The 12,719-nt window shown below is 37.7% G+C and overlaps 1 long non-coding RNA gene across 1 annotated transcript; it reads left to right on the top strand.

Annotated features, from left to right (window-relative positions):
• Positions 1-3,593: 3,593 nt before the first annotated feature.
• On the top strand, positions 3,594-11,706 carry LOC120131683. Its single transcript, XR_005516942.1, has 3 exons — positions 3,594-3,735; positions 11,089-11,118; positions 11,435-11,706. It is a non-coding gene; the product is annotated as an uncharacterized LOC120131683 (long non-coding RNA).
• Positions 11,707-12,719: the final 1,013 nt, after the last annotated feature.

Here is a 12,719-nt window from a genome sequence, read left to right as displayed (position 1 = left end):
GAAGGGCTTATGATTCGGTGGAATGGTCGATCTTGTTGAGACTTCTGAGAATTATGGGTTTTGGAGATAGGTGGATTTCTTGGATTGATTTGTGCATCTCCTCTGCTTCAATTTCTGTTCTTGTCAATGGTTCTCCGACTAATGAATTCAAGATGGGGAAAGGGTTGAGACAAGGCTGCAGTTTGTCTCCTATGATGTTCAATATTGTTAGGGAATTATTGAATCTAATGTTGATTAAGGCTGTTGATTTTGCTCTGTTTGAAGGGTTTAGTGTTGGTAGGGCGGAAAATAAGTTTCATTTGACGCATCTACAATTCGCATATGACTTAATACTTTTCTATAGGGACTCTTCTGCCCAAATTATGAATATTAGGAGAGTATTGAGGGTCTTTTGGTTTAATGTCAGGCCTCCAACTTAATTTATCTAAGAGCAAGTTATTTGGAGTTAATATGGATGAGGAGGTTATAAAGGAATGGGCTACGATCGCAGGTTGTGGTGTGGGGGCTCTTCCTATGACATACCTTGGTTTACCGATAGGTACTTACAGAAATTCGGATATGTTGTGGGAACCAGTTCTACAGAAGTTCAATAGCAAGTTAGAGGGTTGGAAAGCAAAATCATTATTGATGGAAGGGAGATTAGTGTTAGTGAAATCTGTTTTGTCGTCCTTGCCAATTTTCTTCCTCTCTATTTTCAAAATCCCTCTAAAGATTAACCAAAAGCTGAATTCTCTGATGGCTAAATTCCTTTGGGGGACGATCCCTTGAAGAAGTGGATTCATTGGGTGAATTGGAAAATTGTGTGTCAACCGTAAGAGGAGGGTGGTTTGGGTGTCCTGGATTTGTCGATGGCAAATAGAGTGCTTCTGGGGAAGTGGGTTTGGAAGTTTGCAAATGATAAACATTCTCAGTGGAAGAAGATGATATGTTGCAAGCACAATATTAGTAATATGTCTCTTTCAATTAATAAGGTTGCTAACTCGCAAGATTCATGGATATAGAGAGGAATTGTGAATAATTATGAGAAAAAGGACGATATTGGGAATTGTTTGAGGTCCAATTCCAAGATCCAAGTGGGGAATGATGGATCAATCGAATTCTGGAATGACATTTGGGCTAATAATTTCACCTTAAAAGAACAATTTCCTAGGATTTATGCTTTATCGATTAACAAAACAGGGAAAGTTGTGGACTTTGGCTGCTATGATAATAATTGTTGGAGTTGGAATATTTGTCTGAGGAGGAATTTATGCGATTGGGAATTGGATCAATGGATATCTCTAATGACTTTGATTGATAATATTGTTTTGACTGATGCTGTTGATGATTTTCTAACTTGGTCAGGGAGTGGAGATGGTTTGTTCTCAGTTAAGGCCTGTAGATCAACTCTTATTCGTAGCTCTGGAGGAAATTTTCAGTGGAAAAAATGGGTTTGGTCTGGATTGGAGCTGTTAGAGTGGAATTGAAGAAAAGAGGTGTTCCTTTGTAAGAGTTATTATGTCCTTTATGCCAAAAGGAGGAAGAAACAATTCACCATTTATTTATGTTTTGTCATGTTGCTTGGGAGTTGTGGAATCTGTTCATCAATTTATGGGAGGTTAATACTGTTCTGCCCAAAGATCCCCCGTCTCTACTTAGTTCATGGTCTGTTTTGAAGGCTTCTTCTTATATTTGGAATTTCATCCCGGGTGTTGTTATGTGGTCGATTTGGAAGTCTAGGAACTTAGTGGTGTTTGAAAAATGGAATTTTGAGAGTTCTACACTTTCTTCATTTGTAGATTCAGGTTAGCCAAATGGCTTCTAGCTAAATTTCCTAAAGCTAACATCCAGGTAGATTTATTAATAGGAGATCCAAGGCTTGCAGATGGTTTAGCAGTCAATTTTCACAAGAAGAAGAAGGATCTATGCTGGTATCCACCTCCACCTGATTTTTATAAATTCAATGTGGATGGGGCTGTTAGAAATGATGGTTTGCAGGGTGGAATTAGAGGTCTGTTGAGAGATTTGAATGGCTCTACCGTGATCTATTTCTCTAAGCCTGTCGGACCTGGTCCTCCTCTGTTTGCTGAGTTAAAAGCCATTAAAGAAGGAATTGATCTATTTATACATTCGGATTGGGCGTTGAAGGGAAGACTTATTCTCGAAAATGATTGTAAAACTGTAGTGGATTGGATTTTCAGGCCTTCTGAGGCTACTTCGGTCTTCAGTTCTTTGGTTCGGGAAATTGGGGATGTAATTTCTGGTAGGGATATTATGGTTAGGTTGATTCATAGGGCTTGTAATTGGGTGGCAGACAAGTTAGCTAAGGAGAGGATAGGTTGAATGTCCTTAGTGTTAGTGGTTATGTTTGGTATTTTATTTCGGGTGATGTTGTAAATTATAGTTGTATGTAATTCTGGTTTATTAATATATTGAGGTACTCTTTTCCTCCTTCCGCTAGTTGCCTCTTTTCAAGAGGCAACTATGAGGGAGGTTTTTAATGAGATCTCCTATTCCTATGAAAAATAAATAAAATACTAAAAACATTGGTAGAAGATGAGAAAGTAAGAAGTTGACCCTTTTATTCCCCTGTATTTGAATTTGTACATTGTCTATATTAATGTAAGTTTCTACTGGTGCTTGTTTGTTTGTAGTTAATGAATTTGTTATTTTCCTTTTTGGATTCGAGTCACTCCAATAGTACACCATTGGCTGGGTACTTCAGCAAGGTATTTTTTTTGAACTTTCGGGAATTCACATATTTGTATACAAGGGACTTTGGATATCTTGTTATCTATGTTAGCATGTTTCATATTCGTTTTTCTTGCTAGGTTGTCATATGTTTGTTGTTGCGGAAAACATTGCCGTTCCTGCTGCATGTTAAGGTATGGTAAATATTTTATTTGACTTGATTGAGGAACTTTTTTTTAACTGAAAGCAATTTTTTTAACTAGTTGGCAAATTTGCTATAAATTTCTGCTAAAATATCCTGAATGAAATAGATGAAGATTAATGGAATAAAACAAACTAGAAGAACAAAATCACTAGTTTATTTATTGGTGATTGATCTAAATATTGGGTTTTAAAATCAATTCCTACATAAGCCTTGATTTTCTAATCAATGTTTCTATGCAGTAAAATTGTTTGCTTATTTCCCTGATAATTAGTGTAGGTATTTTAATGTAGAAACCTGTTGTGTGCTATTGGGCTTGTTTTCTATAATATCAATGGAAGCTTTGTTTTGACAATTGTATTTTTGTGGTAGTTATGATTCCTGATTTTTATTAAAAAAATCCTTGATTTAAGTATTGGGGTTTTGACGTTTTAAGATGGTTCTTAACTCCTCGCGAATTGATTTCAGTCATTTTATCTCGAATTACTTCAGTCACCAGGCTGAAGAGCTTGAATGATTTTGAGTGTCATGCCAAAAAAAGGAAAGGTTTTGAATGGGATTTTGGCTACTTGAAATGTTTAGTAGCAAACAAATAGTGAAACACATACAAGGGAAATGCATAGAAGTTTCAAGTGTTTGCTACCAGCTGACCTTTTTTGCCAAATATAATGTTTAATACTCTTTCAAATATAATTTAATTTGGTTTTATCTATTTTAGCAGGAGGCCAACTGCTCTACATGATCGAAACAGAGATAGTGATGATGATGATTACCAAGATAGGGATTATGATGTTGTAGCCTTAGCGAATAACTTAAGCCAGACATTTAGATATGGCATTTATAGTAATGATGATATAGATCAGGTTCTTTCTAGAACTTTCGTACTAATCCAGCTATATTTAAATTTTATTTTTTTCACTTGTTGAATACCAAGACCTAGAGAATGGATATGAAAATATTTTTTTATTGTGATTGATGACACCTAGTTGCATTCTACATTTTAAATGAATATATATTTTTTACTATGATTGATGAGACCTTATTTGATATAATATTATAGCCATGCTAGGAGTCACTAATATTTCATATTGAAAACTACATTCAATACTATTTGATGTGTTTCATTGACTTGCCTTAACCTTTGTCCTTAAAAAAGTGTTGATGTTTTTGCAAAGCTGTTTGTTCAGTTTGTGCAGTTATTGTGGTTTTTCCTACTATTCTCACGTTTATTTTCTTTGTATCTGTAATCGCTTTACCAAGTTAAAATTTACTAGCTCTTTACGTTAAAGATCATTTTTCTGTGTTCTTATTTTAATTCTTACTGGTTTAGGAATGCATTTATTTTTTACTTGTTATATATTCATTCTGGTGTGCAATTAGTAGATATTCCAATTTAGAATGTGCACTATTTGTTCTTTTTGTTTGTTTGTTTGTTTTTCATTTGTTGATATCGTTTTCATTTGTTTCAGGTACATGGCTCACTTTTTTTTTATAGGAATATGATGCCTCATTAAAAACCTCCCTCTTAGTAGTTCTCTGCCCTAAGGCTAGAACCAACTAGTGGAAGGAGGAAAAGAGTACATCAATTTATAGATAATAAACCAATTACATAAAACTTAAAACCAATCTTGCACAGTACATAATACATAAAACACTCCTATAGGACCTTTCCTGTAAGACTTACAAACAAACCAAAACAACGATATTAATCACCCAATTCCTTCCTTTGCTAGCTTATCAGCCTCATAGTTACACTCTCTAGGAATCCACCTAACAATAACCTGTTTAGTAGAAACAGTAAAAGCAATTTCCTTGACATAATTTGACAGAAAAGTAGGGGCTATAGCTTGATCTTTTATCCAATCCACTGCTATCTTTGAATCACTTTCAATAATAAGTCTGCCCTTCGAAGCCCATTGTGATGAAAAAAATAAGTCGATGCCTTTTCTAATAGCTTTCAACTCAGCTATGATGGTAGAAGTAGGACCGACAGTTTCAGAAAAAGAGATAAGTGTAGTCCGATTCCAATCTCTAAGAATACCCCCTATTCCAGCATTCATTCCAACCGAACTAACAACCCCATCCACATTTATCTTAAAAAAATCCATTGGAGGGGGACTCCAGCAATTCCCCACTCTGTTCAGGACATTGAACACTGTTAGTTTATCCGCCATAGAAGGATCAACAATTAAAGAATCCACCTGAATAGGGATTAGGGCATACTTTGCTATATACCATTTGGCTAACCTTAACCGAACCGTGAAAAACAATGATAATCTATCCAACTCTTTCTTTTCAAAGATTATCTCATTTCTCATTTTCCAGATTTACCAAAAAACAACCCCCGGAATAAACTTCCACATAGCAGATTTAGGATTCAAATCAGCCCAGGAACTGAGCAGAGATGGAGGGTCTTGCGGAAGAGCTAGTCGAATACCCCAGTACCCTATAACCTTATTCCACAGTTCCCACGTAACTTGACATGAAATAAAGAGATGTTGGATTGATTCACTCCCTTGATTACATAGAGGGCATAGAATGTTATCCCCTAAAGGAACCCCTCTTCTCAACAATTCAACTTTAACCTCAACTTTTTGGTGAGATAATTTCCAAAGGAAAACTTCTACTCTAGGAGGAACTAATCCCAACCAAACACATTTGCTCCATTGAAACGTTTCATCATTAAATCTAGAGAGAACTTTCCTGCATGCTTTAACAGAAAACAACCCCACATCCGGTCCAATCCACAGCAAACAATCATCCAAAGAGTCAGAAAGTTTAACATTTTTCAGCCTATCCAACAGTTGTACCAACTGCTCCACCTTCCAATCATAAAGATTCCTCCTGGTATTAATACTCCATTCCCATCCGGTTGAATCAAAACTCCCAAAATCTGCAACATTGCCCATTTTATTTAACGAAAGGGCATAAATTCTGGGAAAAAGAATTTTCAAAGGAAACTCCCCAAGCCATGTATCACTCCAAAAAGATATCGATTTCCCATTCCCAATTTGAAGCTTTGCATGAGATCTAAGACAACCTCCAATGGAATCATCCTTAATGAAATTGTTCACAATTCCCCTTCAAACCCAAGAATCATTTTGAGAGATAACCTTGTTTATATTCATGGAATGGCAGCTCACATTGTGTTTACAACAAACGAACTTCTTCCACAACGAGTTTTTATCATTAGCAAATTTCCAAATCCACTTACCCAATAATGCTCGGTTTGAAATATTCAAATCAACCACTCCCATGCCTCCACCACTCAACGGCTTGCAGATTTTATCCCAACATACCCAATGCATTTTCTTCTTTACATCCCCTCTACCCCATAAGAAATTCGACATCATGGAATTTAACCGGTAAGAAATAGTAGTAGGCATCTTAAAAATCGAAAGGTAGAAGATAGGTAAGGATGATAAAACCGATTTAATAAGTACCAATCTACCAGCTATAGATAGAGAGTTAGCTTTCCAACCCGTCAGTTTCTTGCTGAAATTTTCAATGACCGGCTCCCATAGTTTTTCCGAGTTCCTTTTCGCCCCTAAAGGAAGGCCTAAATAAACTGTGGGAAACGAATCAACAGAACATCCAATATTTCTTGCCCAGTCATCCAGGATGTCACTCTCCACATTAATCCCATACAGTTTACTTTTAGCCAAATTTAGTTGGAGCCTCGTCAATAATCTGAAAATCCTCAAAACTCTTCTAACATTCTTAATCTAGGTAATTGAGTCTCTACAAAAGATAATTAAATCATCTGCAAGCTGCAGATGAGACAAATTAAATGTGTTTTGATTATTTCCAAAAGATAACCCTTGGAAAAGGCCCAAATCCACTGCTTTCGACAACATCCAGTGAAATAATTCCCCAACCGCATTAAACAGAATAGGAGAAAGACTGCAACCTTGCCTCAATCCTTTAGCAATAGAGAACTCTTCAGTAGGAGACCCATTCACTAAAACTGAAATAGAAGCAGTTGAAATGCATTGCATGATCCAAGAACACCACCTCTCACCAAAACCCATCTTTTTCATTAGCTTTTGCAGAATCTGCCACTCCACAGTATCACATGCTCTCCTAAAATCCACTTTGAATACGACCCCTTTAAGTCCTTGCTTCCTCCAAAACTCAATTCCTTCATTAGCTAAACAAGCACAATCCAACAATTGCCTTCCCGGAATAAAAGCAAACTGTGACAAAGTAATAATATCATTGCACACGACATTAGTCTCTTAGAAAGAACTTTTGACAGTATTTTGTATAAACTACCCACAAGACTAATCGATCTATAGTCTTCAATACTCTCGGGATTACCTTTCTTAGGAATCAAGGTAATAAATGCGTGATTAACCCCATGAACCCACTTCTTTCCTTTAAAGAAATCTGGAAAAAAAAAACTCCATAATCTGATTCTTAAGAATTTTCCAGTATTTTTTGTAGAAAGTCATGGTAAAACCATCCGGACCAGGAGCTTTAGAACTATCCGAAGAAGAGATTGTTTGCCAAACTTCTTGTTCTAAGAATTTCTCCTCCAAAAATGCACATTGAGTTGCTGTTAATTGCACAAAAACCAAATTCAAGTCCTCTACCTCCATGGCTGAATTGTAATTGTAAGAAGACTTGAAAAAATTATACACAATTCCTTTTATTCTCTGTGCATCCGATATTAATTCTCCATCAAATTTCAATAAATTAATAGAGTTAACTCTATTCCTTCTCATAGCACTTAGGTGAAAAAACCTAGTATTTCTGTCTCCATCTTTAATCCACCTACTTCTAGACTTTTGACACCAAACACTCTCATGAATCCTTAACAACCTCCATAGTTCTTTTTTGCATTCAACCCACTGATCACATTCACCCTTAGATAAGGTTCCACGTTGGGACTTACCTTCCAGTTCTTGTACCTTCCCTTCCAGCATCGAAATTGAATCTGACATCCCTAAATGACTACTTCCAGGCCATCTTTTGATCTGATTTTTTGTAACTTGTAACATCCTGAAAATCCCCCATTATTCCTTTTTTTCTTCTCAACTATCACCAAGTCTTCCACCCAGCCATCAAAACCTTTTTCCTCTAAAAGATAATTAAAAAATCTAAAAGGTTTGGGGCCCCAATTGATACTAACATCTTCCAGCAAAATTGGATTGTGATCAGAAATAGAAATCGGTAGAATGGATTGTGAGATCTTCGGATAATTGTTTAGGAAACTACCACTAATAAGGAATCGGTCTAATCTGACCCATGTAGAATCTTCTCTGTTGCTACACCACGTAAAAGCCCCTCCTGACATTGGTAAGTCAATAAGATTTGCTTGATTCACAAAAGATTTGAAAATATCTATTGTGTGCCAATTTTGTGATTTCCCAAGCTTTTCTTCCGGATCAAGATACGCGTTAAAATCACCCCCTATACACACCGATATATTCATCGAAAGTACAAAGTGTAGCAGCTCCTCATAAAATTCCTCTTTTTCATATTCGATAACAGGACCATAGACATTAATAAAAGCGAATTCCTCTTGATCATTCAGAAATTTTCCCACCAGTGCCAAGAACCTACTATGCACATGTTTCTTTGTGACTTTGAACACATTATCATTCCATATAGAAATCAGCCCACCCTTTGATCCCTGAGCTGGAGACACCATCATTTCCTTCAATAAATTTCCTCCAATCCTCCTAGTAATCGACACATGACATTTTTTGAGCTTTGACTCTTGGATAAAAATCAAAATTGGTCTAACCTTCTTAACTAGCCTTGAGACAACAACATATTTTTCTCTCCTCCCTAAACCTCTAATGTTCCAAGATAGAATGCTTAATCTATTCATAAAAAGACTTCACTCCCACAACCAAAACCCAACCCACCAAACAACAAAACATGAGTACCTGCAAATCATCCATCCCTTGCTGACTCCGACCCATTCTCGAGACTCAGATTTTTTTCTATGAAAGTCTTCTTCCCTTCCTTGAACGAAATGCCTAACATCTGACAAACTTCCCGTGTAGCCATTGCTTCCTCCACCGCATTCAAAAATTGAGGAGAAAATACAATAGGTGAATTGACCATATCCACTGATACCCTAGTTAACACTCTTCTCTCCCTTCTTTTAGATCTTCCTAACCCTACAACAGAAATAGGAGCTACTGCCAAATCCTCTGAAGAACTATTACGATTAAATGATGCCATAGAAGAGTTTTAATTAGTATCTGAACAAATAATATCCTTTTCCATCCCACCTCTCATATTATCTAAAGAGAGCTTCAAAATATCATCCTTTCTGGCACAAATTCCTTTCTGTTCATTCTCAAACTAGTAATTTCTCACCCTAGATCAGCTATAAAATCTTCTGTAGCTGGTCATTCTCCTCCTCTCTAAGGGTACACTTTTAGAATAAAGTGTTCTTCTATGCGGAAACAACGATCTGCCTCTTGTCTGACTCACTTCTGTTTGTTCCCCACTACTAACCTCCTTATCCAAGACTACAACTTCCTTTAACATATCCTCATTTGGCTTTTTTAAAATCCCTCTAAACTGATATTGTAATCTATCATTGAACCCACCATCAATCGAATTTGCATTAGAACTGTGCAAAGCAATAACCGAATTCTGCAGGTTTGATTCCCTCAAAACAGTTTGTTATATCCCTCCTAGAGCCTCCACCCGATATGCATTATATTTGCCATAGCCCAATTTATTTAGATTAACAGCTGGCCCAGATTGAACAATTCTAGTATTGTTAGAGTTGGGCTCACTCAAATCCTCTGATTGGGCTTTATCACTTTCAAAAAAACAATTATTCCTTAACCCAAGACTCCGATAATCCCCTCTAAAATTCAAACCTTCTTCTGAAAAATCTGACACCTTCACTCCACTAGGTTGACCTTCTCCTTCCTGCCATATTAAATACTGACCCCCTTTGCCGCCTGCCATAGATGTACCAACATCCCCTACCAACCACCTGTCTATACTGCCCCTAGTATCCTCAGCTAACATGCCTGGACTACCTACCCCGCCTGAACAACGATCATCTTCCTCCTCTGATAGTGCATCATCTCTGGACACACCCTCGCCAGCCACCATTGAACTTGCTGTTAAAAAACTTTCCTGTTTTATACCAACCGACCCCACATTAATTTTTACCTTGAAAGACCTCCCATACGACCCCAAAGTAATAGATTCCTATATATCAAAAGGACTGGCCACCCTCAACAATGCCCTTGCCGCCGCCATGTCCTCTCTTCTGGCCATTGACTCATGAATACAGACCAGCTTCCCCTACCTTGAAACAAGTTTTTCCAGAAAAGAGACATCCCAACATAATAAGGGAATTCCAACTAATTCAACTGAACAAAATGCCATCGGTACACCTTCTGTATTCAGAAGCAGATCAATCCAATCAAACCAAAAAGAAAATTCTTCCAATCTGCTCAACCACGCCTCATTTAGTTCTTCCACCGTACCAAAGGTTAGGATGCATGAGTTCCACGCATAACCCCATTTAGCTCCCTTAACCTTTATCCCATCACTCGCCAGCCCCTTCAGCACTATCTCCAAATTGAAATGGGATTTAATAATGCCAGTCAATGATCTTTTCACCCAGTCCCGTTCCTCTGAGGGAATATACATCTCCCACAAATTCTTCATCCCTGCGCCCTTACTTGTTGGACCCTCCCTAATCTCTTTACTCACCGGACCTTCCCTCAGCCCATCATAAGAGACTAACGCATCCTTATATGATCTATCATCCCTCAATCGACTGAGATCCCCCGATCCAACTCTTCTTCTCCAAGTCCCTCCCCTCTTCAACCTATCTTCTTCCCTTCTATCGTTACTACTGACAGCTCGCCTGAGCCTCGGCTTCTGATATTTAGCTACTCCTACCAATACTTTCTTTCCGTCTATCCAAATACCATTGACATTTGCTATCGCCTTCTTCATCCCATCTTCCTTTGCAAACTGAACGAAAGCAAACGTATGGTTTCTATAGTTTGGCTTATTGGAACTACTCGGAATGTAAACACGCAAAACACTCTCTAGTTGTTGAAAAATTTCCTTTACTGTTCTCCAGGTAACCCTTTTACTCAGATAGTCTACAAATACCGTCCAATCCTAGTCGGAGGACTGGCCTCCTAAGACCCTCCCTCTCTCTCCCGCTCTCTCTCTGACACTCTCTCTCATATTTTTGTTTTGTGCTCCGTGCATAGGTACATGACTCACTTGAAAGAGATGATGAGGTAAATGTTATGTGTTATCTGAAATTTAGAGATAATAGTTGGACTTGGACAGTTGGTTTGTTTGAATAATTTGTGGAAAAAAACTTTGCAAACTTACTATCTCGGACTCTTCCACTCTGTGCAATTAGTGTCATTTTAGGCTGAAGTTACAAGTTTTTGCTAAAAATTTTGCCCTGCTTTTCTGGTATTATTAGAAAAAATCTCTATCTAATATGGTGAAGAACAACCCCTCTCCCTGCCTTTCTTTTCCTTCTTCCTTTTAACATTTGATATTGTATTTTTGTCAATAATTGAAAACTGCTGCTCTACTTTTTAGGATGTTTACTTTGATGATAAATCTGCTGAGGTTGTAATATCTTCTCTGCGACTAGGAGATGACCAAGAAAGGTAGGTTGAAATATTTTTTATTTTTTGGAATGTAACTTGTTGGAATTAGAATTTATTCACTTTGTTAGCCATTTTGAATCTTTTATCAAGTTGATTTAATTTCTTGACCTGATTGGCGGGCATTTATTTGTTGTCTGCAGTGGTTCTCTTTTCACAAATTCCAACTGGTTTGTGTTTGAAGATGATAGAGTTTCCAATGAATGCTCGACTGGTTCTTTGGCTTCTGCATCACCTAATTCTGAAGGAGCTGCTGTTGTCAGTGGTGAAGGTGAAGATGATGACTTGGATGATACTGCAACTTCTTCTCAGGTTTGCGAAGGGACAATAATGGATCAGTCCAGTGGTCTGTCTAATGACTCTAAAGAAGCTGGACCCAGTGCAAGTGATAAACCACCTACATGGGTTGAATGGAGAGAGACCCCAGGTTCCAATGAAGCATGTGATATTGTCCCAAATGAAGTGCAAATGAAAGTGGTCGATAAGAACCCAGATGGTACTCCTGATCCCTCCTCCTCCTCCTCTGTTAATACAAGTGAAACTGCTTTGGAGACATCACATTCAACAAATGAAAACCTCGTCTGAAACTCCCTTGAGCCATCTGCGAGTCCTCTTGTCACTAACGATGAGAACTTTGGGAACCGATTCTGACCCTGCGATTGCCAAAGATGTTGAAGATCCTGCCAAGGAAACAAATAACTAATGTAAAATTCTCAAGAATTGGTTTAATTGGGCTATATTACTCATTATGTGGCTACATTGATCTGATGGGGGTGGGCATTGCTTGGTTGATCAAGTTGTCATTCTCATGCAGCCGTGCGTACATGGTTGCTGATCGGAGTTCCTGATTCTCTTCACCACCCACCAATTTCAATTTGAGAGCAGGTGGGTTCTAAGATGCGTGACTAGACTCTTATCTGTAGCCGGTGCTAGCGAGTAAACCAACATTTAATCAGTCTGTTTTCTAGCATCTTAGAGTGATTCAGGAAATGGCAGGCACGATACTATTCCATCTTTTACGTGTTAATGTCACATTATTGCCCTTTTCCCCACCATTGGATCTCAAGTGTTAATTTTTAGAAATGATTTCTGGTAAATGCCCTTCTCTTTCTTCATCCTTTGCTCTTTGGCATTGATTTTCTTTTTCTTTGTATTTGTTGTGAATTGGAATAAATGGAGAGTTCCTTCCATGATCGTATCATACGACGAGAGAGAGC

This window comes from Hibiscus syriacus, unplaced genomic scaffold, assembly GCF_006381635.1.
Source record: "Hibiscus syriacus cultivar Baekdansim isolate YM2019G1 unplaced genomic scaffold, ASM638163v2 tig00110556_pilon, whole genome shotgun sequence".
Classification (NCBI taxonomy): domain Eukaryota; kingdom Viridiplantae; phylum Streptophyta; class Magnoliopsida; order Malvales; family Malvaceae; genus Hibiscus; species Hibiscus syriacus.
This window is presented reverse-complemented; position numbering and strand designations above follow the sequence as displayed.